Raw genomic sequence first — 27906 nt, forward strand, 5'->3', positions numbered from 1 at the left:
GATAATACATATACAGATGTGCAAATTAAAGCATGTGGGGTACCCTGGGACAAAAGAATTATTGTACAAATTATCTGTGACTTTTGAAATTCACAATAATGGCCACAAGCACGTATTTTTAAAAGTACTGAAGAACTCTGGTAATTTATGCACCTCTCTTCTGACAAGTTGTTATAAGTTTGTGATCATTTTCCATATGTAACTAACTTTTTCCTTTTTTTGCTAATTCACCCATTTCCTCTTAAACCCTTCATGTGTGTGATTGAGAAATGTCAATTTACACATGGGAGAAGGGGAGAAGATATAATCAAGCTATACATCTGATTTATAAGTCTGATCTTTTAGTCAATAGAAGCAGTTTCTGCTCTTTTGTCCCTCACAGAGGAAGGGGGAAAAATCCACTGAAATAGCCAGCGATTTTTTTTTTTATGGGAGAAAAGTTGGAATGGGGTGAGGAAGAACCCTGAGAACAGAAGCCTTTGTTCAGTGAAACAAATGTTAACACCAGAATACGGATAAAACTTTATGTATTATTAAAGAATACATTTTGCTGTTGGAAAAATGTAATGTAACCTGGAATCATTTATTCAAACTGGTAATACTTTTCATGTTGTCACATTACAAAAAGTCTTGACGTGTCTTGTGTCTGACTGAAAATATGAAACACTGTGGTGAAGGCAACTAATGAGAAGGACTACATTTTCTTTACCCTGAAAGCCGCTGCAGAAAGAAATTACAAAAAAAAAAAAAAAAAAAAAAAACAAAAAAAAGCCCCCCAAAAAAACAGAAAAACCAATCACATAATTTGATGGGAAACGAGAAAGGGGGGAGAAAAGCAAAGATATACTGATAGGTCATTTTTTTTTCCATACATGAGCATTTAGTCTACAGTAATCTACCAGGACTGTCAAATTTGATTGAAAGATAATGCAAGATTTTTTTCCTTGCCACAATTTATAGCATGTATCCATTAGGAATAATTATGGTTGCATGATTTTGCTAGCTGTTATCTCTACAAGTGTTACTAATGGTTTTATCAATTACTCCCTGTCCAATAACTGCATGGTTGTAACCTAATTTAAAGACACTCTATCACCAGGCTGATTTGTGTAGTAGTAAATGACAGCATTTGAGACACCAGCCAAATGACTCACTTCAGTGACTTAGTTAGTCTCTAATAATTAACAATTAGTAGGTACCTAGGAAAACTCAAGAGACTAGAGCTCCCATGTTTCCCTTTCTTACCTAAATACAAGAAGTTACTGAGACTATATCCTGTAAATATAACCACTATCTCCTGTAAATACAACCAGGTAAATAAAATCTTCTTCTGTGGTTATTAAAAAATGTGTTTTAATAAAGATTAACAGTCAAGGAATAAAACCGAACTTTAGGATCCGTGGTTGTAAGACATAGTGACAACCTAAGGAGGAGATACAGGATTATTCTTTGTAGTTTTACACTTAGTGCTATAGTTCAAAAGCAAAGCCAGTGTGCTAAAAGGGGAATAATGCTGGCAAAATGGTTCTATTTTCTTGAACTTTAGAGCAAAAATGCTGGATGTGCAAAAAGAAGCACTTCATTACAGATCATTAGTGAGGTTTTATGTACAGCTCAGAAAGGTATTGCCTACTCAGAACAGACTGGAAAGAAGTCTGAAATCTATTTTAAATGAGTGTAAAAGATGTTATTCTTCCAAGGATGTTATCTCTGATGATTTTAAAGAATTTTTCCATTAAAAAATATCCCTTCCTAAATAGAACTTTGAACTTTAGGTTTAAAGCAGGATCTTGTACTCTGTGAGTAACTTTTTCTTTGTAGTCATAAAGACATTTGAAATAGCAGTCAGTGAATAGGGATTGAGGTTTTTGCAGTGCACAGTCCTTTGCACAGTCCATTAGTATATATGAAGTTAGCTTGATGGGGCAAAATTGCCTGGAATAATTCATCATTTGGGTTATTGTGTCACATCTTAGTACATCATCTCTTTCGGATTATCCAAGATCCCAAAGCAACAATCTTTCCCTAGGAGCCTTGAGGGTTATATGTTTATAAAATGCTGCACTTTACCCACTCAACAGTCTGATGACATTTTCAGGCTTACATGCAAAACCCAATATCTGCTATGAAGCTTGCACACTCTTCGTAGGAACATAGGAGCTGCCACACTGGATTAGATCAGCGATCCATCTAGCATGGTCCCCTGTCTCTGACAGATGCCGAATCCCGGCTGCTTTAGAGGAAGGTGCGATAAACCTTGTCAGAAAAAACTGTAAAAACACCTGCCTGTACAGGGAGTTGCTTCTTAAACCCTTAGTAAATGTCTGCTTTATGCCCTAAAGCATGACTGCATGCTTTAAAAGTACAGGGGGGGGGGTTGTTATTATTACAAGAGCTGTCACTGTCCTCATAATATTTGTATTATATTCCTGATCTCAAGGTTATGTCTAGATTCCAAAGCAGAGTCCCACTTCTCTGATCATTGCCCAGGTTGAGGGCTGCCCCAAAAATGTTGCAGTTTGCTTTTAGGCAATGTGGCCAATTTTCTTTCTCCTGGGATCCAAGTCCTGGCTACAGATGGGGAGAGATGGAGAATGTCTTGTTCCCAACCTGACATGGGCTCTCATATCACACAGTTTAAACATAGTCACAAAACCCAAACTGCAATTAATTAATTCAGCTGGGTAGGTTTGGGAATAGTTCTTTTGATGCTTTTGAATTTTCTTTCTTTTTCATTGACCCCACAATTTTCATTCTTAGAAAGAGTACATTTATACCCTTTTTCCCATTATTAATTTTTTTCTTCTGTGCTCTCACAATTTTCTGCTATTCACCCCCAACCTAAAGCAAGCAATTTCAGTCCTTTTTTTTTTTTTTTTTCTTAACCTACATTAATTCTACTAAGCCTTTCATTGACATTTTGGAAACATTATATTTTCTGAGACGTACTTCACACAGTAAGCTGAGGGTGCACCATTCATTATCTAATGCCATGAAAACAGTTTTTTCTCTGTTCGCTGTCTCCAAATGTTTCCATAATGTAAATATTATTTAATAAAGCTAAATGACAAAATTCATGCGTCTGATTTATCTTAATCTGATGATGATATTCATCAGATACAGAGCATTTGTCCACTCAGTGAGATGATAAAACCATCTCAAGTCTGAGTTACTAAAGGCAGAGATGATCTTCAAAATGTAGTTTTAACCTCACCCACCCTTCCTGGTTCATCTGCATATTCTTTTGAAAACCACTCATTGAGTATCTGTAGCCCAAATGATGTCATCAGGCACAGCATGCAGCCACTACAAGTGGGACAATTATAATTTTTGTAGCTGATTAATCATCATGAAAAAGTAACAGTCAATTGACTCAATCATACATCCATGGTGATTAATCACACTTCACTTGTGTTTTTTACAAGTATTTTACCGACAGTGCAGATGTTGGATGATTTTTCTCCTTGAGCCTTTTCCTTGGTCACAGATGTTAAGTAATCACCTTGTCCTGATACTTGACTTACCTAATTTTTTCTTCTGCAGGTCCTTAATAACAAATGTATTTCTTAGGTAGAAAGAAAATGTTCAACTAGTTATTATTTTTTACAGGTTCATCAATATCTGAAGTCACTGCAGTTGTCATCTGTAATCATAGGTGTTTTCAATAGGCACATTACTCTTAAATTTGATCTCTGTTATATACAACAGCAGGAGTAGTAATGAAACACTGATAGAGCCAGGCAGCAGAGTCCATCTTGTGTTTAGAACTCAATTAGAGCTTCTAATCCAAGCTCAGGAAAGACTCACTTCATTGTAACTAAGTCATTGTCATACAGGCATGCAAACAAGAAAACAAGAATATTCTGACACCAAAGTATTGACATTCATAGATACTCACTTGGGCTGCTAGACTTCAGTCTTAATCTCAGCTGGAACAGTAAGGAAAACTGCTGAAACATCACAGCAGATGAAAGTGTCTTAGTGTACTGCTAAACACCTGGTCATGATATTTTCTATGGAGTTACATCTGTATTGACGAAGCGATGAGTATCTACAACTACTGCCTGCCCTATAACTATTATATTCTATTGTTTCATATCATCTGTGCATATACACAAGTTACTTTAAGACTGCAATGTGATTTCTAGGTGATTTTTAAAGATTTATTACAGAGGACCCCTTACAGATAAAACCTGCATAATGTTTCCCAGGCTGCCCTCAATATTGCAAATGAAAACCTGTAAGGCAAATAAGGTGTTTACTTCAAATGAAGCAAGCCTCACTGACTACAACCATGTTTCACTCTTCAGAAAAAAACAAAGGTCCCCACTCTATTTAGCCAAATAGAAAGGATTGTCCATCCTCTTTGGCCATCCTTAGATCACTGTTAAGATCAATGCATACACTGGAAATTGCTTTCATGAAAAGATGACACATCTGCATTGAATTCTGCACTAGAATTCAGTCTTGATACTGTTAATAAAGAGCCTAAGGTTGGGTATAATTGTTAATACACTAATTCTAAAAATCCACTCAAATGTCACTTATAATCAGGATTTTCTACTGTGCTAGGACCCCTGGGGAAACCTTTGAAGCTGTGAATGGTGTACACGATGACAGGGATGAACATAAGAAGGTAGAAGGCCACCGATGCTGCTTAGCTTAGTTGTACAAAACTATCACGTATATAAAAGCTTAGAAATACTGGCAGCTAGGAAGATGGGAAAGCAAAGTGTGAGATGGAGAAAACACCCAGATCCAGAAGGAAAAGCTTTACATTAAACCCAGTTATTTCAAAGCATTGGGGGAGAGGTGAAGAAACCATATAGCTTCTAATTACAGTGGAAGAACAAAGGTAGAAAAGACATTCTAAAAGCATTTCAAGAAGACATCCATGACTTGAAACTATTTAAAACAATAAAAAAAAGTTAGTTGTTTTATTAGCAGTAGAGATGAACCTTACATCAGATGTGAAAAAGTGGGATAGCTGTGAAAACTGAGTAAAAATAATATGCAATATCAGAAAACCTCTGAATGTAAGTCAGTGATTATACTTTAATTGTGCTTTAAGGTTATTAAAGAAGTGCACACTTATTGTCTCATTTTATTGCATCTTTGATATTATTATGCATAGCATTTTGAAATGTAACTTTGTGTATTCCCTCACAGTGCTTGTTGCACTTTATTTATGATTAGTGCTTAGGCTGGTGTGAAGTGAATGCATATCCCTCAATAATGAAGTACAGAGCAGTTGGGTGGATTTTTCAGAGTCAGAAGGCCTGCCACAAAAAAATCCCTTATGAATCCTTTACAGCTATAAGTAGCCTGGAATTGGTAATAGCTCCACTACTATGGGAATTTTGGTGGAAAATGCTTTTTTAAAAAGCTCCTGAAAAAGAGAGGATGTCATTTGTGTGTGGTGGTGTTGGGAACGTTTGCTTTCACCAAGGGTAAGTTTCCTCAGTTTTTGTTTGGAGTAACTGACTGCCAGAGATAATAGCTTGCTCTGCTTGCTACCTGTAGTCAGCACAGGGTTTTCTCACACACCTGATTATTTTTTTGTACATTGAAGTATTTCATCTGAGCTGCAGATTGCTCTCTCTTTATTGACTTGCATGGATTTCTGCAGAGGGACCAGAGGCCAGGCTGGGAGCTTTCTCCCAAGCTTCGTCTTTGTCTAGAGTACAGACCACACAGAGGATTCCACAACATTTTGTTGATGGTAGCAGCAAAGAGAGAAACTAATGCTGGAATCGCAGTCAGACAAGGGAAAGGTGCCATCCTACTCTACCGAGGTGCTGGAAGAAAGAAAGAGAAGGTCAAGAAAAGCAGGAGAGATAACACGAAGATTTGTGAGGGTGGAAGGTCAGGGGGAATGAAACACTTTGAGAGCAGCAACTAGGATTAGTTAAACTGAGATTATGGGGGTGGGAAAAGAAATAAAGAGCAAAACATGGGGAACAGGAAAGACCCTTGAGGCTGAGGAGAGGCTGAGCCCACAAGAACTTAAAGTCTTCTAACATTGAAATGCAAATGGTTTTTCTCCTCTACTCTTGCTAAATTTCTATTGTGGAATTTGCTGTCATTGTGACTTGTCCCCTTCTAGGATCAGCACACTAGTGTCCCAGGTCGTGGGCAGTGGCAGTACTTCAACTCAGGAAGCAAAAGGCTGAGTCACTTTCCATCTCTCTTTAACATCAATGCAATACCAAACAATGGGACCATTTTCTGTATTCTGAAAGGGGAGCAGGACTCAGTTTACACCTAAGCAACAAAACAGAAAAAGCAGTAGGATAGCTTGGGAAATTGAGCAAGTACATAACAAGCTTTCCGGAACTGGGTAAAACTGCACTTTCTCCCCCTTTCCTAGTTATATCTTGTAACTTTGGGGATGCTGTTACATGCCTGAGGAGTCAATCCTGGAGACAGGACCTTTGAGACCTGTGGAAGAATCCCAAGTCCACCTTGTAATGAGGTGAGTGAATTAGCAGGGCCCAGGCAGTCTGTTTAGAAACAGTGTGTTGGTTAAAATCCTCACGTCCATGCAGACTGTTTCACTTTCAGCAGAACAGCATTTTCCAAAAATGTGCTGATCAGCTCTAATTATCAAGGTTACAGACTGAATCACTCAAAAGGTAACAAATGCCAGAATTCATGCTGCCTGGGTAACCTTGATGCTCACATGCACACCCCCTTGTACACGCATTATGATACAGTCTTTAATTATCTGATTGCTTGTTATTTTTTCCCCTGTATCGTTGGAGGCATGGGATGCACCTGCATCAGGGATGAATCAGAGTAAAGTAATGAAGGTGGTTGCTCTCCTTAGACATCCTGTTTTGGTTGGTGCAAAGATGCGTAGGTTGAAGTATAGACAGCAGGAAAAGGGTAAGGCACAGATTATGGCAAAACATACTGACCAGGAAGCCTAATTTATCCAAGCCTCTGCAACAGGATTTCTCCAAGGTGATGGTCAAGTCACTTAAGCTAAACTTTGGACAAGTGATCCTTCAGGGAAGACCTGAACTGCTCTGACAAGCAATGTCTCAGAGGGAAGTGAAGGAGATTTGTGAAGCTGGGGAATACTACCTTGATTTTATGCTTTCTGGGTACCTCAGTTTAGACTTTGGATTTTGATTTACAGAGGTTTCAGCAGTCACACCTGCAACCAAATCAATAACAGGAGATGTATTTTGACTGCATAAAGAATTGTACAGTGCAATGCTAATATTTTAGTGGGGTGGGAACCAAACATAGATCCTAACCACTGTAAGCTGGGAACAGAGTTAATGGAAAAACTAGACCTTTGTTACCCTGTACCCTGGTTCTCCACCTAGACAATGTGAATAATAATCATACCCTTCATATGCCAAGGATATAAAGAAAACAAATTTAAGGTATATCTGAGATGCATTCAGACTGTAAAATAAAAAGCCGCAGGGAAATTAATAGTTTTGTCTTCAGAGCAGGGGATTTCAAGAAAGTGGTAAGTAAGACATAAAGCCAAGAAAAACAATGAGGGGATACCAGTTAGCTAAATAGCGAGGTGCTCATTACACAGCATGCTGTGCCCTCAAGTAGGAAGGGATTCCAGGGAAAAGTAATAGTATCTTTTTATCTAAGTGAAGATTGTATTCAGAAGACATGGATAGAGAGGTGATGGGCAGTGTCTGATAACACAGTAAATGCAGTTTAAGTTTTCCTAGAACTGTGAAACAAACAGCACCATGATGAAAATGTTGATTCAGCTTGAATGCTTTCTGCCAAACCAAAATTTTAACAAATTTTGGAGAAAGAAATAGTCACAAATTTTCAGTTCATACACACATAGGCTCTAGGCCTGCCCAAATATTCTTTTCCTGAAGGCAACCTGGAAACACAGGGCTGACACAAGCTTGGCACTGGGTGCTCTGCCTAGTTTAACATTAATGTTGCTTTATTCAGATCCAGTTTGGACGGCTAGGTGTGCAATGTTGATTCCTCTGGGGGGAAACACAGCACAGATCCTAAATGCCTTTGAATACTTGACCTTGTAAACTTAACAAAGTTTTCAGACCTTTCTTCCACTCTTTTTTCTGTTATATGGAGGTTGTGCTGAGCTGCTGGCAAGGGTCCCCAGCGCACAAGAAACAAAATCTATACATATGCACAGATGTAATCAGCAGACAGCTTCATTCAGTTGTGTTACTATTTAGATTTTGACTGGTGTCTAAACTAAGTCCATGAGGAAAAATTGCCTTATATAAACCAAATTCATTTTTACCCTAGCTTTAAAGACATTTGTATACTGTAAAATAGACTGCAAAATTCCAAAATAACTTTATTGTGCTACAGCTGTAGTTGAATAATTATTTTTCCCAGTATATGAAATTCTGAAAATCTTTCAAGACACAGTTTTATTTTTCTCTGCTGATGGCTCTTTGGAGATATGGATCTCTTTTTTTACCTGCTGATAACATTCATTATTCTGAATACCCTGTCTGATCAGGAACAACTTGAATGTGATTTTTTCCAGAAATATTAACTTTTTTTTTTTATTTAATTTACACTTTTGCATATAGCCAGACTTAGAGTGGTGAAAATCTGTAAACAACATTCATTGTTTTTCTTTATCAAAATCTTCAGAGTTTTCTCTTCTTGCCAAGTTTAAAATTTTCAACAAGAAAAATTCATTTTAAAGCTTGGAATACTTTCTTGTCCTTTCTTTCTTTCTTTCCTCATTCTGTATAAACTGCTCTGTGCCAAAAACTAATTTAATCTCCCTAAAGCCAAAACCTTGAGTTAGTTTTTAACCACATTGCACATTCAAGCCCTGAAACAGCAAAGACAGAAACGGAACAGCATTTCAGTAGGCAGTTACCATCAGGACGCTGTGGCACACTATAGTTTGTTGAAAAAATATAATATAATATCAAACTGAGGCAAAATCTGTTCAGCTCCTTCCTTGGCTACATAAATATGACAATGCAAGAGGGATTGAGGCTTCTCTAACTTCTTTTGCTGCTTGACTCCATTCTACCTGTGAACTGGTAGAAAACTAGATATAATTGTCTTAACTTTGTCCTTTTCCCAGCTAGCAAGTGATCTGCTTGTAACACCATAGTGTTCTTTAAATATACGCGACTTTAATCTATACCTACTCTATAGCCATTTTCACTGCCAGCTAGAAAACAGAAGCTTTCATAGCAAGGAAAGCCAGGCCCAGAGTGTTTTTCCCCAGTAAATTTCAAAACCATAAATTGGTAATGCCTTTATTGGCCTTCCTGAGTCCAAAAGACTGCCCGTGACTCTAGGAGAGTAAGGTGCAGGGCAGGAGAAGAGCAGCAGTACTCAGTGTGAAGGAAAAGTGTAAGCAAGCTGCTCTATGAAGAGCGATTCCATGCTCACCCGTGTTCCTGCAACCCTTTCCTTCCTCTTTTCTTCTGGGCATGTTGAGCCAAAAAGCATCAAACCAGATTTACCTCTGAAAACAGTCTTGGTAAATACAGTGATCTGTGTAACAGTTTGCTTTCTTTGTGCTGATGACTTCAGTTTAAATCTGTATTTAGCTGAAAAGCAGTTAAAAGCACTTGACGATGGCACTGTTCAGGATCCTCCCACAATATGTTAGCATCAGTCCTTTTCAGGATGCAGAAAACTGTTCTCTTAAATAATTTGGTTTCTTGAAAAATATTTTCATACATTTTCAGCTAAAAAAGGGTCCCAGTGGAGTAATTCATCAATTTGACACTAGATATACAATTAAAATCAAAATGTTTTTAAAGTATATAAAATTTAGACTTCATGAAACTCCCTGGCCAAAAATGGGGGAAATGGGGTTCTGACTGTGCAATTTAAAGACTCAGTGTGCTCAGCACAATTAATCAAGTTCAAGGCCTGAACTGGAGGAAGTCATGGGAAATAAACATAATCTTGCAGTGGGACTATATGATCATTGTAGCTACCTTTCACCTGAAATGTTTATTCTGTTCTAGGCTAGTCTAGTCAAGTCCTGTCCATTCCATTCTATTCTATTCCATTCCATCTTTTTAACTGGAAAAGTCTGTAGAGAAAATGTGTAGAAGACTCACACAGAAATTACCTATCTCAGATGTCAGTTAAGTAGCTTCCCTAGCTTACTTTTCATTCTTTCATTTTTACTGTTGAATTTTATTTGTGCATCTTATGATATGCATTACATTCGTATAGTCACGAGTTAATATGTGCCACAAGTACATATAAAGTGCTTTTTTTTCTTCTATTGGGAAAACTCAGCAAGAAAGAATTCAGAATTTTAACAGTTGACTAATTTACTGGCATTAATATTCCTTAGTATGTATTTTATACTTGGATTTATTCTTTGTGTGTTTCATTTTTTGCTTTGTTGCTTTGCTGTGTTGGCTGGAAGGACTGTGCTAAAATTCACCTGTCACTCAGCTTAATTTCTTGTGTTTAGGGCTGTACAATGTTCCATGTAAAGCTAATCAATACAAGGATTTATGAAACATCAAAACAGAATAGTCTAAAGGAGGATATTATAGTCAGTTCTAGTTATTAAAGATTTCCTATACTAAATTTAGTATAACAGAATCCTTATACATCTTCTTTTAGGGTATTTGTCAAGTGCATAGACTGAAGAAACAATTGTGGTTAGTTCCACTGCAATGTGTCTTTATTTGTTGCTTACTATTTAATGCTAGCTGGAAGGAAGCAAACAATGTCATGCAGAGGTGAAATACTGATTCGATTTTAGTCACTAGAAGCTATTCCATTAATTTCTTCTGAAATTTTAACTGATGTGCAAAACACTGTGCAATGGAAAGAGAAGCATCGAGTTTTATAAGATGCTAGGATGAAAACATAAATGACTCTGTATCTTTCTTGTATTCAAGGGTCTTACATTACAAACTAGATTATGTACACATGTACATATGTATTCATAAGTATAAGCATATATATAATGCATTTATACAAGGTGTGTTTATATATATATGTATATATATACACCTATATATATTAAAATGAAAGAGTAAATGAAAATGTGCTCCTTATATCATTATCTCATTCAAATGCAGGATTTGTAGCTGAATATATTTCTTTCCTGGACTAACAATACATTTCCTAACACTTTTTTTACCTTCACTGTTCTCTTTTACTTCTTTACTTTTGTTCTTTACTTTCATTCTTTCTCATGACTAATTATAATGTTTTACTGTGACAGCAAATTTCATTAACATATTTGTGTCTCAGAGCACTGGGACTACCTAAAACTTACATGGAGACTTTCAAATACTTGTTTTCAGAAGGACTGGAAGATATTCCTGATTTTGGTTTTTGTATTGTAGTTGACAGATGAAAAATTGCTTTGTGGTTTGTTTTGTTCTGTTTGGGTTTTTTTTAAATAAAATTACATGCAGATGAATTGTCCACATGAATTGTATACATGTATATATATACATATATGAATATTTGTGTTCATATATGCAAGCACACACACACACATACTCCATTATGAAGTCTGGTTTCCTAGTAATGTAATAACACTAGATGTAGTTGTAAGAAAATGCTTATCTGTCACAATATACACAATCAGTATCATCTGTAAATCGACATGTAAATAACAATGCAATATAGAAACATGCACAATTCATTGTAGAAACATGCAGATCTCTTCTAAATACTTTAAAAAAGGAAAATTGCATGTATATATTAGTACAAGTCCAGTTACTTATCTATTTCTGTAGGCACTGACCAACAGTTATATAGAGCACTCAATTTTTTTGTCTCTTCAAGTATAATTTGAAATCTCGATGAGTTAATTTTTTGTTCTTGTGAACAGTGTCTGAAACAAAAGTTATTGTCTATCTTCTGTTGTTTCCTTCATGGTTGCCAAATATTTCTCTAGTACTTGGTGGCACAAGTAAGGAATAGAGTTGCTATTGAGTCATTCATAATTTAATATATTTTCTCCTGAGGTTCTGATTTGCAGACAGCTCCACTTGCCTTTTGTCCTTCCTTCATTTACAAACTGTAACCTAATGGGACTTGCAAAGAGCAAATAATCAGCAATAAAAAACTCATTTCATTTTACTATAGACCACCTAAAAAACTAGCTTATGTAAAAGGCACAGGGAACAAACCATACAATTTCCTTTCAACATGGCAAGAAACAGTTTACAATCTCATTTTTAACAAAAAAAAAATAAAAACAGTGAGTACAATAGCAAACAACAGAGAAAAAAAAAAAGAATGAGCTTTGATTCAGTTTTTGTTGCCTCTTATTTCTACCAGACACATTTCAGCTGGCAAAAGGCAAGATTTCAAGGGTCTCAGTTCATTCACTTCAGTGCTACCCTTGATTCTCCAAATGACACTTAGCTTTACAAGAAGTTTCCTTGGAAACAAATATCAACTGTATTGTGGAAATTAACTTGTACACAAATGACCAAAATAGTCATTACATCACTGCAATTCATCTATATCTACAAATCATGGTGAGCTACTATTAATTGCTATTAATCAAACAGCTTATGATAATAAAATACTGACTGAGCCAAAGCTGTTTTGCTTGTGAAAAGGAGTTATTTTGGAGCTATGCTACAATATATACATATGTTCTGATCCTTGTTAAAAAAATAAATTAAAAAAAATGTCCAGTCTGTATCTTGTTAGTTTCTATTTTAAAATCTTTACATTTCACCCTGGGACACGTGACATGGGAACCTGAGATGACAAAACAACTATAAAAAGAAAAAGATTGTATAGAAGTGAACAATTAGAGTGAAACTGCAGAATAAGATGACGAAGATGTGGTAAAATCTGTTTCTGGTGACATAAGAAATAAGCTGAGAAGTACTTAAAACCATTAATAGGGATGAGGCTCTGTCTTTATAGCTGGACAGGATCAGGCTCTTTTACTGGTCTCACTCAGTATGTGCTGTAAGTTCAATGCCAATATTCAAGACACAATCCTGTAATGTCATTACAAGGTCCCATCACAGTCACTTGCACATTTCCTTTGGCACAGCAGATTTTTTTTTTTGATGGGGTACAGGGTCAACAGTCAAGAAATCCCTGCCCTCTAATAAGACAGCAGGAGAAGAAAAATACTTGCTAAGCATTTCAGCTGTTCTCAGATTCATAAAAACACCATGTTGTGGAGATTGTGATGTTTCTTTTCCCTGTTGGTCAGCTGCTATAAAACCTTTGGGAATTTGCTGGGTAAAAGCTCCAGAAAATTGGAGGTACTTCTTGCTCTCACCTCAGCTGAGTAGCTGTGGAAGAACTTCTAGTGTCAGATTTGCCATCATAGGCAATGTTTCCTGTTGTGCTGGAGGGCAGGGCAGGACGGGACAAGCCTAACCCTACCCCAGACATTAAAACTACTAAAAACAATAAAGGAAGCTCTTCAGATCTTCAGAATGCTGACTGAGAGCACAAAAAGCAAGATGAAGTAGGGGAGCATGACAAGATACTTATGCCTCCAAGAAAGGGAAGGAATTCAGGACCAGAGGAGAGAAAGCATCTGGATTATTTGCTCTCAAAGTTTAGTTTTCAAGCTCACGCTCAAACCTACAGCCCCTGGGAATGAACACAGCACATTTCAGTTTGTGTTACACTAAAGAAATCTTACAGTTGTACTTTTTGTCTAATTTTGCACCCTTTACACTGCAGTAGTCTTTTTATCAGTCTTAGTCTGTTTCCCAACTTTCTTGCACAAAGGTTAAAAAGAATTGTATTGATTACACTGCGAAGTGTGCCAATGTCATTTCTAAGGTTGTGTAGTACAAATCTATAGATAGCTAGGGAATGTTCATGCTTGATCAAGTTCTTGTTATTACTGGGAGAAGCTCAAATCTTAACAAAGATGTTTCTCAAATTACCTAGCTCTGTCAAATATTTTAACATCCCCTTGCGATTAACGTAACACAAATCACAGGTGAGTTCACAGAAAAAAACAGGATGAAATCCTGTTTATGGGAGATCTGTCACCATTTTCTAAGTGGCCAGTATTTCACTTCAGCTTCTTGATATAAACAAGGAATATAAATCTTTGTTTGTAAGAAAACAGTGATCAAGGTAGCTATGTCAGATTCGCTCCTGGGCCTTTCTCTTCCTGTTTTGCAGCTGCCATATCACCCTTCAAGACATAGTCCTCCCTGCTTCCATGAAGAGACAAGAAATTGTGGAGCTTAGTGCCCTACTGCTGTCTCACTGTGCATTAGTAGTTCCAGGAAAAGTGGCATCAGTGCAGATTGGCTTCTCAAGGATTTGCGTGCTACGATCAGATCTCCCAGAGCCTCTCCATGGAGGAGCTGTGACTGACACTCTTTCTGCCGCTGGGACATCACAGCACTTCTCCTCCTGGCAGGTTCTGCGGTTTGACAAGGATTTCACCGCCTCTGAAATTTTCCCCTCAGGTTGACACAAGAAGGGCTCCCCTCTCCCAGCAGTCTATTTTCATGAACTTTTTAAGAATCTTATGAGTGTTAAAGCTGCCAGCCAGCTGAAAATCTTCCTTAAAACTTGTCTGGTCAGATAGATACATGTACATAGACTGGCAGACACAAACACAGAAGACTTGTTTCTGTAGAAAGACAAGTTAAAAAGACTTTAAGCATATTTCTGACAGGATTCCTCTGTAGGTATATAGGCTTTAGACACAGGAGCTCAGAAATTTTGATCAGCCTTACCCACCCAGGAACTGCTGTTCCACACAGGTTTTGTTGCTGTTACAAGTCATCCTGGAGCCTACTGACAAAAGGAGAGAAAACATGCAATAACCCTTCAAGGGAATAAACAAATCAGCTCTTGAGTCTCAAATGAGTGCCGAGACTCAGGTCTTAGGGCTGACACTTGAGCTCCAGACTTTAAAATCTGCTTTGCGTATGTGTCAGCTGTGGCTGTGTATACCGCTAGGCTAAAAGGCTTTCTTGCCAACAGGAATCACATGTACCAGAGAGCAGTTCAGTTCATGAGTCATTGACTAAGCAGATGTCAGAAAGCATGATATCTAAAGTTGATTTCTGATGGAAATATCAAAGGAGGTGTCTCTAATGCTGAAGTCGCTTCTCAGCAATGGCTTGCTGCTGGTTCATAACCACTTTCTTCTCTGCATCTACCATGAAAGCTGCTGTGGTACTACCTTGCATCTCTGCTCAGACAGAACTAAACTAGATCCTTTTAAATGAACTGCATATGCTAGCTACGTAACCAAAACTGACCTTTGAGTCTGGGGCAGAACTAGTGTCCTGAAGCTACCCGTGTTACTATCCTTTCATCATGGCCAAAATATAAGGGTTTAGAAATATAAAGCATGATTTACACTTAGGAGAGCTTATGCTTTGAGATTTCTTCCTAGAAGTGATTCTCTTCACAAGGTCCTGAGTGATTTCTAGCAAAGAAATCATTACCCTACAGACAAACTTGGCCTTATTCCCAGACCCCATCTCAAAAGCTGATAACATAGAATCAGGTCGACTTAGGGCCTACTATTCTTGAGGAGTTCAAGAGACTTTGATCCAGGACAAAAAGATGTCTGCAAGATTTGCATACAAAGGAAGTGCATCTTCCTGTCTATTCAGAGGTACATTCAATCTTCTGATATTTTGTTCTCCATTTTTATTTTTTCCTGTCAAATAACTATGTATTATCTGTGAAATATCTCAATAAGTTCCAATGATGATGATGATAATAAAAATAATAATTATGATAATGATTATAATGATGTTAATAATAATGATGATGATGATAATAATAATGTCATTCTTCAGGCTTTTATATTGTCCCTTTTACTTGGAGATTTTGAAATATTTCATGCAAAAAGATGCTTATTATTAGCTTCTTTTTATACATTTGAAGACCAAAGCGTAAAACACTAAAGTAACTTTTCCAAAGCTACTCTGCAGAGCTAAGTATGGAACCAAACTTTCTTTTGTCCTAGTTCCATGTATCATCTTAATTCCATAAACATATCAACAAGTTATGTGTTAAAGCACACATACATATTCAAATATAGAAGTCAGGAAACAAGATGAAAGAATTGAGAAATGCTCTTTAGTAAATTCTAGTATCCATGTCGGCTCTACAAGACTCTATTTTCTCTACTGTCCACACAAACTTCTGCTTCTTAAGATCTTTCACACTTCACCATATTCAGATTTCTTTTTTAAAAATCACATATTTTTTTGTCTGTTCTATGTATAATTTAATACTGTGGTGTTTTTCCTCTTTCTGAACTTATCATTTCATCACCTCTCAAAAAAGCTGCACTTGCCGTGGTTATCACTTCATCTCGAAGAATGTGCAAAATGTAGACTGGCAGGTCCCTCATCAGCTTATTCCCTGTGGTTTTCCAGATTATTTTATATGTTTTATTTTATTTTGCTTTATTTTATTTTTTTATAAAATGTTTCAGGTTTTTATTCAAATAAATTTATGCGTTTACCAGTATTTTTCCCAAGCTTCATGACTCTCCCACAGAGACTAAACTTCATACACTTGATGTTCTTAGAGCTATGTCCTTTCATCTTTCTAGAACAAAGACATTTTGAAAATCTCTCAGGCTTTTTGTAGCTTTTGGTAATAAATCCAGGGGGATTTTTTTTTCTTCCCATAGGCTCTCAGAGGGGTTTCAAATTGTATGAGGGTCTCACACACATTGAACAAACTGTCCCTCCCCTCTCAATTATGGCTCACTTTACTGAGACTCAGGCAACATCTGTAGCTTGTTTTAAGGGAATCCCTACCTCTGCGCTGTGCTGGGCAGGTAGTTGAAGTTCAGTTCATGTGATCATCAGATATTGCTTCAGGATAATAACTTCTAGATGAGGTCCCTTGGAGCTGTTAATTAGACAAATATTTTCTTGCCTGTCTTCTTGTGAGGTAGTTGGTAGTTGTCTACAGAAGGATCCAGGTGGACCATTCCTGGAGGAAGACAGATTGTCTTATGATAATTAAAGTTCTCTGGGATGCTTTGGGTAGATATGTTGAGCCTTTTAACCAATGCTTGCATAGGTACACCACTCAGAAGATGAAACTATTTTGCCTTTTATGCCTTGTATTATGACACATAAGCATTTAAGCCCTAGAAGGTACATCTGGCTTAAAAGATAGGAGTATGTATTTGTGAGGTATACACAAAATATGCAGTGAGATCACATGGCCAAAAGCATTCTGAAGATGATTCTCAATATTCATGCCATAAAGTTATACTACTAGTGCATCAGTTCTTGGTGACCTTCAGTAATATGGCTCCTATGTTCTGTTTTACTGATCTTGTTGGTTCTGCTTATTTTTCTACAAAAATGGATTTATGGGAAGAATCAAAATATGCAAAGACTGCATTTAAATGTGTACACAAAAATCAAGTCTGCATTTAATTTCAGTTGTGTGAGCTGCTCAAGGTATTGTGTGTTGATTTGTCCATTTAACTGCTTGCTTTTTCCCCCTTAGTGTTCTCTTAAGTTTGATTTATTTAGTATTGACCAGCTTAGTACTCAATACCATGTATTTAATGTGTGAGATTTAGAATAGGTACATCAAGATAGCCAAAACAGGTGGGTCCTTCCAGAGGATGTCAGGGACAATATTAAGACTTTGCTTTTTGCAAGAAATTACTACATTTGACCAATTCTACTGTATTCAGTAGAGAATCATAGAATAGATTGGGTTGGAAGGGACCTTTAAAGGTGATCTAGTCCAACCTCTCTACAATGAGCAGGGATATATTCAACCAGATCAGGTTGCCCAGAACCACACACAGCCTGGCTTTGAATATCTTCAGGGATGGCACATCTATTACCTCTCTGGGCAACCTGTGCCAGTGTCTCACAACCCTCATCGTGAAAAATTTCTTCCTAATACCTAGCCTAAATCTACCCTTTTTTTTTTTAACTTAAAGCTATTACCCTCTGTCCTATCACAACTGGCCCTGCTAAAACGTTTGTCCCTATCTTCCTTCTCCTTTGAACTGCTCTCCATCCTTTCATCCCCAGTCTGTATTGATACTGGCTGTTGCCCTGATCCATGTGCAGGACATTGCACTTGGCCTTATTGAGCCACATGGGTCCACATGGGCCGACTCCTTGAGCCTGACTTACAAAAAAAAAGCTAGATCTAAGGTCTCCCAAAATCTGTGCATATTTTAAGAGTGAATACATACAATTTTAACCTTTACCTGTTTTTTTGCATGCATCCACGTTCTGTGTTCTAAGTCAAAAGTGCAACAGGATTAACTGTAATGGCAGTGTCTTTACTAAAAATTCTATGTCACACTTCTAGAGCTTTTGGGGAGATTCTAATTTCAAGGAATTTCCTTTTCATCAGAGGAATGCATGATCTGAAGAGTCATATGAATTATATATATTTTATATATATACACATAAGTATATATATATTTATCTTAACACCTTAAGGTCAGTTTGTGAGTCTGTACAGCAGATGATTTGAATACGAATATGAGACTTAAATGATCATGAAAAGGACGAAAGAGGATGACTTTCCTTACACAGGGGTTTGAGTATTCTTTTCATCAGGGAAATATTTTTTAATAAGATCAGGTATCTAGTGCTGCTATTTACTCTGATTACATTTTGCTCAGCAAGGTACAGCTGGAGGGGACCCATGGTTCTCTGAAAGCCCCCTCTCTCCCCCACATCCTACCAAGTCCCAATCAATATAGCAGATTCAGTATCAGAGAAGAAATAAGCTCCTCAAAACAACAGTGTAATTTCCCCAGAGGACTAAGGAAGGAGAAAGATCGCTGTGACTGTTTGTCTCTGATTACTGGGAGATCCCTCTGACACAGCTGTGCTTTGGTCTTCACGCATGGCTAGGGAAAAAAAGATGAGTCAGATATTTGTGTTCCTAAACTGTTTAGCATGCAAAATCACATTCAGGAAGAATATGATGGGATGGAGCACTTTTTTCTGTGCTATTTATCTGACATACATCTAGGCTATTAATTACAGACAGACTCTATTTTAGTTGATTTACAGGATCTAAACATTAATATAGTTTGAAAGTTGAGAGTGGAAAAGTTCTGGTGAATTGTCAGCTTCTTGCCAAGGCAAGATGCTTCTGAGCTAAAGGATGTAACTGATAAAGCATAATCTTTTCTGGGTTCTATTCTTATTTGCCAAATTACAGACAAGGAATAGGAAATAATACCTGAGATGACATCTGAGTCATGCATCTTAAAAAAATTTCTTAAAGACAACAACAGTGTCGTGTGGGAAAAGTCATAATTTAATTGCAAGATACTGAAATCAGGATGCTAAGTGCTAGGGTAACAAGTTCAAGAGACGCATTCAGTTATATAGCTCCATAGGAGAGAGAACATTCTTTTGATTTTCTTGATAAAATATAATTTCAAAACTCTTGATGCAAGAAAAACAAACAAACAAACAAAAAAAGCTAGCCCAAACTTGATTTACCTGAGTAAATCTGATGGTTTTAGAAGTGATAAATTACTCCTTTATGACCCTTCAGAAAAAAAATTCCTTTTAGTTAAACAACTCTTACAATATCAAGCCTTCAAAATCTGTTCCTGAAATACATCTCTTGATTTTATCAGAATCAATTTTATAGTGACCAGTGAAATCCAAGTAATTTTAGCAACAGTATCTAAGGTGAAATAACATGTAGACAGTCATTCTTGACAAACATGCTATTATTCAAAAAGACAATGCTGTACCCATAACTATGAAAGAATATTATCTTCTGAAAAATGTAATATTTACAATATGACAAAATGAAGATAAAATACTCAAGGCACTCTATGTGTTTAAGTAGCTTAGAAATTTAAATGTTTCACATAGTACAAAATTATAGGAATTCATTTTTGTCTTCTAAAATTGATTTCAACCTTGTGAAAGAAGCTGGATTGGCATCATATGGGACTGAATTCAATTTATCCAAATTACAGATATGTTGCAGGCAGTGCAATTTCCCATAAGCTATCATGTCAACGTGTCTTAACCCTGACCTACTTATGGCGCCTCCAAAAATGGATACATTTTTCAGTTCTCTGTGTTCATTCAGCCCTTGGATTGTTTGCTGAGCTTGCCAATTTGTCCTAAAGAATCATAGAATCATGGAGTGATTTGGGTTGGAACAGATCTCAAATATCATCTAGTTCCAGCCCTCCTGCCATGGGCAGGGACAACTTCCACTAGACCAGGTTGTTCAAAGCACCATCCAACCTGGCCTTGAACACTGCCTGAAATGGAGCAGCCACAGCTCCTCTGGGCAACCTGTCCCAGTGCCTCAACACTCTCATAGTGAAGAATGTCTTCCTAATGTCTAATCTAAATCTACCCTTTTTCTGTTTAAAGCCGTTCCCTCTTATCCTATCCCTACATGCCCTTATAAGAAGTCCATCTCCAGCTTTCTTGTAGGCCCCCACTAGGTAGTGGAAGATTGCCCTAAGGTCTTCCTTAATCCTTCTCTTCTCCAGGCTGAACAAGCCCAGCTCTCTCATCCTGTCTTCTTAGGAGAGGTGCTCCAGCCCTCTGATCATCTTCATGGCCCTCCTCTGGACTCAGTTCAATATCTTCATGTCCTTATACTCAGGGCCCCAGAGCTGAACACAGTACTGCAGGTGGGGTCTCACAGAAGTGGAGCAGAGGGGAAGAATCACCTCCTTTGACCTGCTGTTCACACTTCTTTTGATAAAGCACAGGCTACCATTGGCTTTCTGGGCTGCAAGCATAGAAATGCTGAGCTTCCCCAAAGGAATAAGAGGGAAGGGGAACTGTTTAATACGGACACAAAGTTTTGGACGATAAAGTCATGTCTCAGAGTTGTTTCCATTGACAAGCCAACACTTACTAACAGTTTCCCACCATTATTTCTGATATCAGTTTTGTCTCTTTACCTATGCTTACTATACAAAATAGCTGAGATGTCTCACATTCTAGCGCGTGAAAACTGTTGGCAAGTGTTGATGTATTTTTTTCTTAATTCTGACTGCCATACACCTCCGATTAGCCATTACATAATACAATCTGTTCTGCATTTGATTCAAACTAACAGATTCTACTATTATGGACATACATAAGCACCTAGAAAGATGGATAGGCCCAGTGTCATGGAGGTGATAGACTGCACACTCCAATAACAATCCCTGTGTCATTCAGTCTCCTGTTGAGTGTGAATTTAAATTACTCAAATCCTGAATATTTCTGTCTTTTGAATATTATAAAATTTAAATCCTTTAAGAATTCCTTTGGAAAAAAATATTCATCAAAAACAAATTATAAGATTAAGAAACCAATTGCTCACTTGGATTTAAAAGTCCATCATGAATTTCCTAAATCTCAAACTATTTAGTTAGGTTTTAATTTTCATATTTGATGTGCTTGATCTTAAATAGTTCAATAATAAAATGGAAAAATTACAAATCAGCCTGGTTAAATTAGAATATTCATAAAGTGAGGTGCCATAAGAAAGTCATTTAGTAGCTTAGAAAGTTCACTTATACAGTTCAAATTGATGAAACATACTCCTCAAGAAAGTATAGCATATGTATCAGGATCAACACCAGCCCTTTTCTACAACCACAATATTTTACACATCTCTGGGTATTGAGAATAAGCCTCTACTAATATCAGATTCCTTAGAAGTATCCTAAACTTCGGGATACAATGACTGAGGGAATGGTTGCTCCTGGTCCAGTCTGAGCCAGAAGAGAAGCCAAGCAGACAATCTATCTGCAAGCATAAAACTAAAGTGAGGCATGCCACCATCTGTCATTCCCACCTTACCTTATGGATGTTAGCATGGTTGACTCTAAGGAAGTAAGAAATGGTCCTGAGTAAGACTAGACTTGGGGATGTTTTAGATATTTTTACCTTCTTTTTTTTTTCTGTGCTATTCTTTTCAGGCTTCAATTTTGCATGACTAGATGTAGGACAGAGTATAAAATAATTTAAGAAAATGTCAGGAAATGGCAGAAACAAATGCTTTCTTTAGTAAAAGTGGGATGGGAGAAGTTGGTGGAAAGCTCAGAGGGTCAGAACACCCATTACATCTCTTTAATAAGAAAGCTGAGCCTCTGCGACTTGCTTACATCTTCCACGTGAAAGGCCTTTCACAAGACCCAGGTACGCAGAGGACCTTGCTCACACCTCTGGCCTTTTTACGTGACCCTTATTTGGAAGGCAAGAAAGAAGCAAATTACTTCTGTAGTGTTTGGTGTTCTTTGGTGCTCTTTGGCAGCTCATTTGTTTTTCACAATGACAGTGGCTTGAAACTTTTTGTAAAATATAAAAAGAGAAAATTTTATGCTTGGAAACCACAGAAGGAGTTCAAATAATGCAAATTGATAGAGAATCCTTAGGTCAAATGATGACCACAATTCTGTTCAACCCTCTTTATCAACCTCAAAGTGTTCAGAGACACCTGGCTTCTCAGTCTCCTTTGCCAGGACAGCATCATCTGGAAACAGTGGACTGCAGGAGTGTAACAGTAGACTTAATTTATCATTCAGAATCATTGTTTCAGACAATAACACAAACTGGTAGGAAACAGACTGACCATACTATGCCAAAGCAAAAGTAGAGCCCCTTTTTTTTTTCAATTTTTCTTTTTTTTCTAACTTTCAGAATTCAGCTGAAATGTAAGATTCAGTGACAGTAGAGTCAGAAGGAGGGCAACTTTTACATCTTACATCAAAATAACTTGAACTACACTTTAAAGTGCTCACACTACAAAAGTTCAAGCTTCTACTTATTGGCAAAACAAACTTTTAAGGTCTTGACTAGCTAAACTGAAAGTTATTTTTGAGTTTAAGCTGTTCATAAATCAACAGAAAAGAGCTTTTTCTCAGCTCTTTTTCCAATCCATTATGGCTTGGAAAACAACCATCTACATCAGTATGTTGCAAATTTTGTGACCAGGGTTTTATCTGTAGTTAAATCTCGTCTGTTTCCTGAGACCAGCCTGTGCCCTAATCACCAGTCTTACATTATAAGAACAATGTAGTTTCATGGAAAAAGCACTTACTATGGTTTCATAGCTTCCACTTTTGGACACCTTGGCAGCTTACTGAATATTCAGTTTGTCTAAGCTTTTGTAGTCATTTGAGCTTTCCCATTTTCAGAAGAGCTGTTAAGAAAATTGGAACTTTTCATCACTTTCAAGGATCTGTCTGCATCCTGATATCAGATAGCCCTCCTTTTAAAACACCACATACCTATCCCATCTACAAATGTGCATTTAATTTCCATTCTGCAAATTTAATTCTCGTATTTCATATATTTTGAAAGACCTAAAAATCCTGATTTTGATGAAGTTGTTATTTCTAGTAATTCAACAAAAGCAGTAAGGAATTTACCAGGCCTATGGTTGTATAAGACCTATTCACTGAGTATGCTCATCGGGGGTATTCAATCACTGACCATTTGAAGTGTAGCAAACATAAAACTGCTGCTTAATGAAGATGCTATTACCTTTTGGATTATGGGTTTGTATTTGGAATTTAAACCAAACACTCATAAACAAATAACTACAAGAGAATAAAAAGATATATCAGACTAGTTGCCTTCTCCAATTTAATATTCAAACATTAATCCAGGTCTTAGACTTTGTTTAAATGAAGGTGAGGGTTAGGGATGCCTCTGTCTACTGTATGAAACTAGGCATTACAGTTTTTATATTTTAGGTCATTAATTTATTTACAATTACCTTTTTCATTATCTAAGAATATTTGCAGAAACACATTTTAGGTCATTAGAGTGTCTCAGAAAGGGTGTGCAATTATTTCTGAAACTATATGTCTAATATGGTTATTGCGTCTCAGTCCTCATGTAGTTAAACACTATATATATAAAGCTGCAATGTTAAAGAAGGAATCTCTTTCTTGCTCGCTCTTTCTCTCTCTGCATCACAGACACGCACACTCTCTTGCACACAGACATATACAAAAGGAAGTTTCTGGCCCCGAGCTTCCCAAATTGTTCAAATGTTTTTCAGCAAAAATACCAGTAAACTGAAAAACCCTGCAACCACAAAAGGAGGCTGTAGGAGGAAAAGGGAGAGGTGAAAAGAGAAGTATCTGCACTGTGACACCATACCTGGGAACTCTAGGGTGCAAAATACAGTCTCACACTGTGAAAAGCAGATCATCAAAGCAGACTCGCTAAATCACCTTCCACTGGTAAGCACACAGGCCAAGTACCCTCGCCCTGTAGCAGCCAATAAGAGCCTACCTATTTGTAATGCTGCAAACACAGTTAGCAACATATTTGTTAGCAGGTGTCACTGTGATGAGAAGAGCAGACGGCAGTCAGGCTGTAATTATTGTGTGAACCCAATAGGCGTTACACACTTCATTTTGGAACACATCACGGAATTCTTTAATAGCTGGCCTGATTATTAGGATCTTACATTAATTTGTGCAGAATGTTATAAAAGTTAAGCAAGAAGATATTAACATTATACAAATGAGTGTGGTTCTGCCTGTTAGCTTGAACATACGGCAAGAAACAGAATGACACTATCCAACACTGCAAATTTACATTTAACAAAATCGCTAAGTAACAATTTTACAGTCATCTTAATTTGCATCACTAAAACCTGGCAGCATTTCACCCAAAATGCATTAGCAGGAACTATTTATAAGATCAGTATCAAGGTTTTCGTATAAAGCCAGTAAATTAATATAATTGTTAGAACAGTCTTTGCAGTGGCGATGCCTAACTTCCTTAACAAAACTAGTTAAGGATTGCCCTCACTGCTCAGTGAACACTTGTTAAAATAATTCCTGACAAAATGCTTGTGAAAAGGTAAATTAGGGTCTAAGGTGGGAAAATATAATCCAGCTTCTGAGTGCAATCAAATATCATCATATTGTGTGCTGTCTTGGGTGTGAGTGTAAGCACTTCACAGTGGAGATGTTTTTAATCTGTATTTGTCCAACACAGCACAGAGGAGCCACAACTTGCATTGATTTTGTCATTGTGTTTGTGCAGCAGGTGTGAACTAATGGAGGCAGGGTCCCGATTCCCCAACTCTCTATGTCAGCAACCAGCCTCTTCTGCAGTTCAAGCCCTGCTTTTCTATCCAGGGCAATGGGCAAAGAAGCAAGTAGAGACTGTGCAGACCCGAGCCTTAGAGTCATGTAGCCAGACTAGAGCAGCATGGGATGCACCAAAAACAGAGACAAAAAGCCTCTCCAGGTCCTACCATTTGAAAAATAGTATGAATAATTGATTTAACTATAGAAATTTAATTAATGTCACTTACCTTTGAAAGCATAATATATTCCTACAAGGCCAAAACTTCCTCTCAGATCTGCTCTCTAGCTCTTAATTACATTGATCTACTGTACTGACATATGTATTTTCTTTTATACCAGTTGAAAATCTGCACACCTCAGGAGTCCAGAATACTGAAGCAAATGTCTCTCATGGATTTTAAGAGAATTTTGCCCTCAGATTAAATGAAAAAGGGCAAAAAAAAACACAAAAAAAAGCCTGAGTTTCTGACAGAGTACACCGCTTGTGTGCTGCTTTATATAATATGAATAATTTATATTGCTAAAAGTGCTTCCTCTGAAATATTGGTAGAAGCAGGTAATTGCCCATGGATAATACTTTATATATTTCGTAGGAGGAACATATCTCAAGCCAAGAGAATACACAGGCGCTAGGGCACAACTTTCAGATATGAATGACTCAATGAATCATGAATGACTATGATTTTCTTGGTACCTAATGGTTTAACACACACTTAAATACATAACAAATGCATGGAAAACCCTACAGAGTCTAAATTGTGTAGCACAGAGTGGACTGTGAACTCTTCTGAGCACTATAACAGTTCGGGGCTTAAACAATAAATGAATATATACATATGGGGGCAGCTTTTATCTGACTGATGTTGGCATCCATCTCCACTAGAAGTTTATAAATCTTTCTGAAATCTTTCTCTACTGCTCTGTCTTAATAGTGACATGCAGTGGCTGTGTGGTGCAACAGAGGTTTAAGAGAACAGTATTGCACAAGGAAGAACAGCATTTAACACGACAACATATCAGAACTTGTTATGCCACACAGCAAGTTTCCATAGACATTGCTTTTACTGGTATTTAAACACATTGTAAAGTTACTGTTCATTCATGCATCTGTGCAGTTGCACCCAGAGGGGATTTTAGCAAAAAAACATATCATAACTCTGAGTCTTTTATTGGCTACAGCATAGAGTTGCCTGTACTGTAGAATCTAGCCTGTCATAAAACAGCATCAGATACAAAACAGCAGGTAAGAAATGTTCCAGAAAACACAGAATAGTTTTGTATTTTGAGTATTAGCCTTTAGATCAGTTGACCACTTTACAGTTGCGCAGATGGTGAAGTTAGCCCATTTCTCCCTTGTGTTAAAAGTTCTCTGAGCATCAGCCATTTGTTTCACACTTGGGCCAGTCATGCCTACTGCTGTAACTGGAACTGCCCTTTCATTGCCCTGCTTTTGAACCACTCATCTTGGAAAATTGTGTGGGATTTCATTTTACAGCAGTTTCTCTATCTACTGTGGGTTGGTGATTTAGCCCAACAAGCCTCCCAGTATCTGAAAATGAAATTGATTGTGCTGGGACTAACCTCTTTAAAACAAGAAATGCATAATGCAAGCCTATTTTCTTTGTCTATTTTACGTACCAAAATCTGTCTAAAACATGGATCTCAATGAATTTTATTATTCCTTATTCTGTCCTGGTGGGTATAATTTCTCTCTAGTTATGGTATCTCATTAACTTCTCTAATATCTGACATAAGATCACTTGACTTTCCTCTGGAGACCATGTTCTTTTCAACAAAAAATGATATCTAAATAATATTGTAAAACTTCATTTATCTACCTGGAGCAAAATGAGGGAGGACATGAGCTATTATCTTTTACAAATAAAATAACTATTAAAAGCCTGAGGAAAATAGGTATCAATGTGCTGATTACAGTCCTAAAGAATCTGGAGTTATAGTAAAAACTTAATTAAGGGATGCAGTCCAGCTAAGTCCACTTTCCAGTAACATGAAAGAAGAAAAATTGAAAATGCAAAGTCATCTTTAGAAATCATTGTCAGATTTACTGAGTTTAGAAGTATTATTATCTGATTGTCATGTACGCACGTGACATAGACAGACGTATGCACAATGACACCATGAGGTGCTCTGTATGTTTTTCTGTATCTTAATTTCTTGGCACCATTTTTAAATGCAAATGTTGATTCCAGCACTCTTGTGGCTATAACAAAAATGAATTGCTTACACTTCTCAACCTTCTATTTCTTCTGTGTATCTCCAGACTTAATTTTCCAGGTTAAATTGGCCAATGGTTGTTTTGTTTTCTGTGAAGAAAATATATATTCCAGGAGCAGAACTGTCTTGATTGATACGTTATGCATCCATCAGTTGGGTTACATGGACTATGAGTCAGGGTATAATTCTGCCCTATGTCAGCATTTTCCTTTCCAAGTGCTCGAGACTGTGCATTGCAGAAACATGCTTCTGGGGACAATACTTCAGAAAATTGTGCTAACTCCTTGGTTCCTTCCATCACCACAATGTCATATTAAGAGGCACAAAGTGACATCTTGATATATTGCTTATAGCCTCATATAAGGTAAAGTCTTATTAGAAAGTAATAAAAGTGACCTCCTGCTTTTTTGTCCATAATCTTGTATTACGTTAAGATGGAAAATCAGAGCTGGTTATGTTTGCCATTATTTTGTTGTATTTAAAATAATATTGTGCAACACCAAGGTTGAAGTTTGAAAAATGCTAAGAAATAATACTGTCTGGAGCAATATATAAAATATTGATGAAAACAGAAAAGACAAACATACTTCCATGTGGTTCATTTTGGGTGTGTCTGATGAAGAAAGCAAATAAACTCTCTGCCTTCATTTACAGCGTGTTTTCAGTTTAAG

Source organism: Melopsittacus undulatus, chromosome 3 (assembly GCF_012275295.1).
Source record: "Melopsittacus undulatus isolate bMelUnd1 chromosome 3, bMelUnd1.mat.Z, whole genome shotgun sequence".
In the NCBI taxonomy this organism is placed as follows: Eukaryota; Metazoa; Chordata; class Aves; order Psittaciformes; family Psittaculidae; genus Melopsittacus; species Melopsittacus undulatus.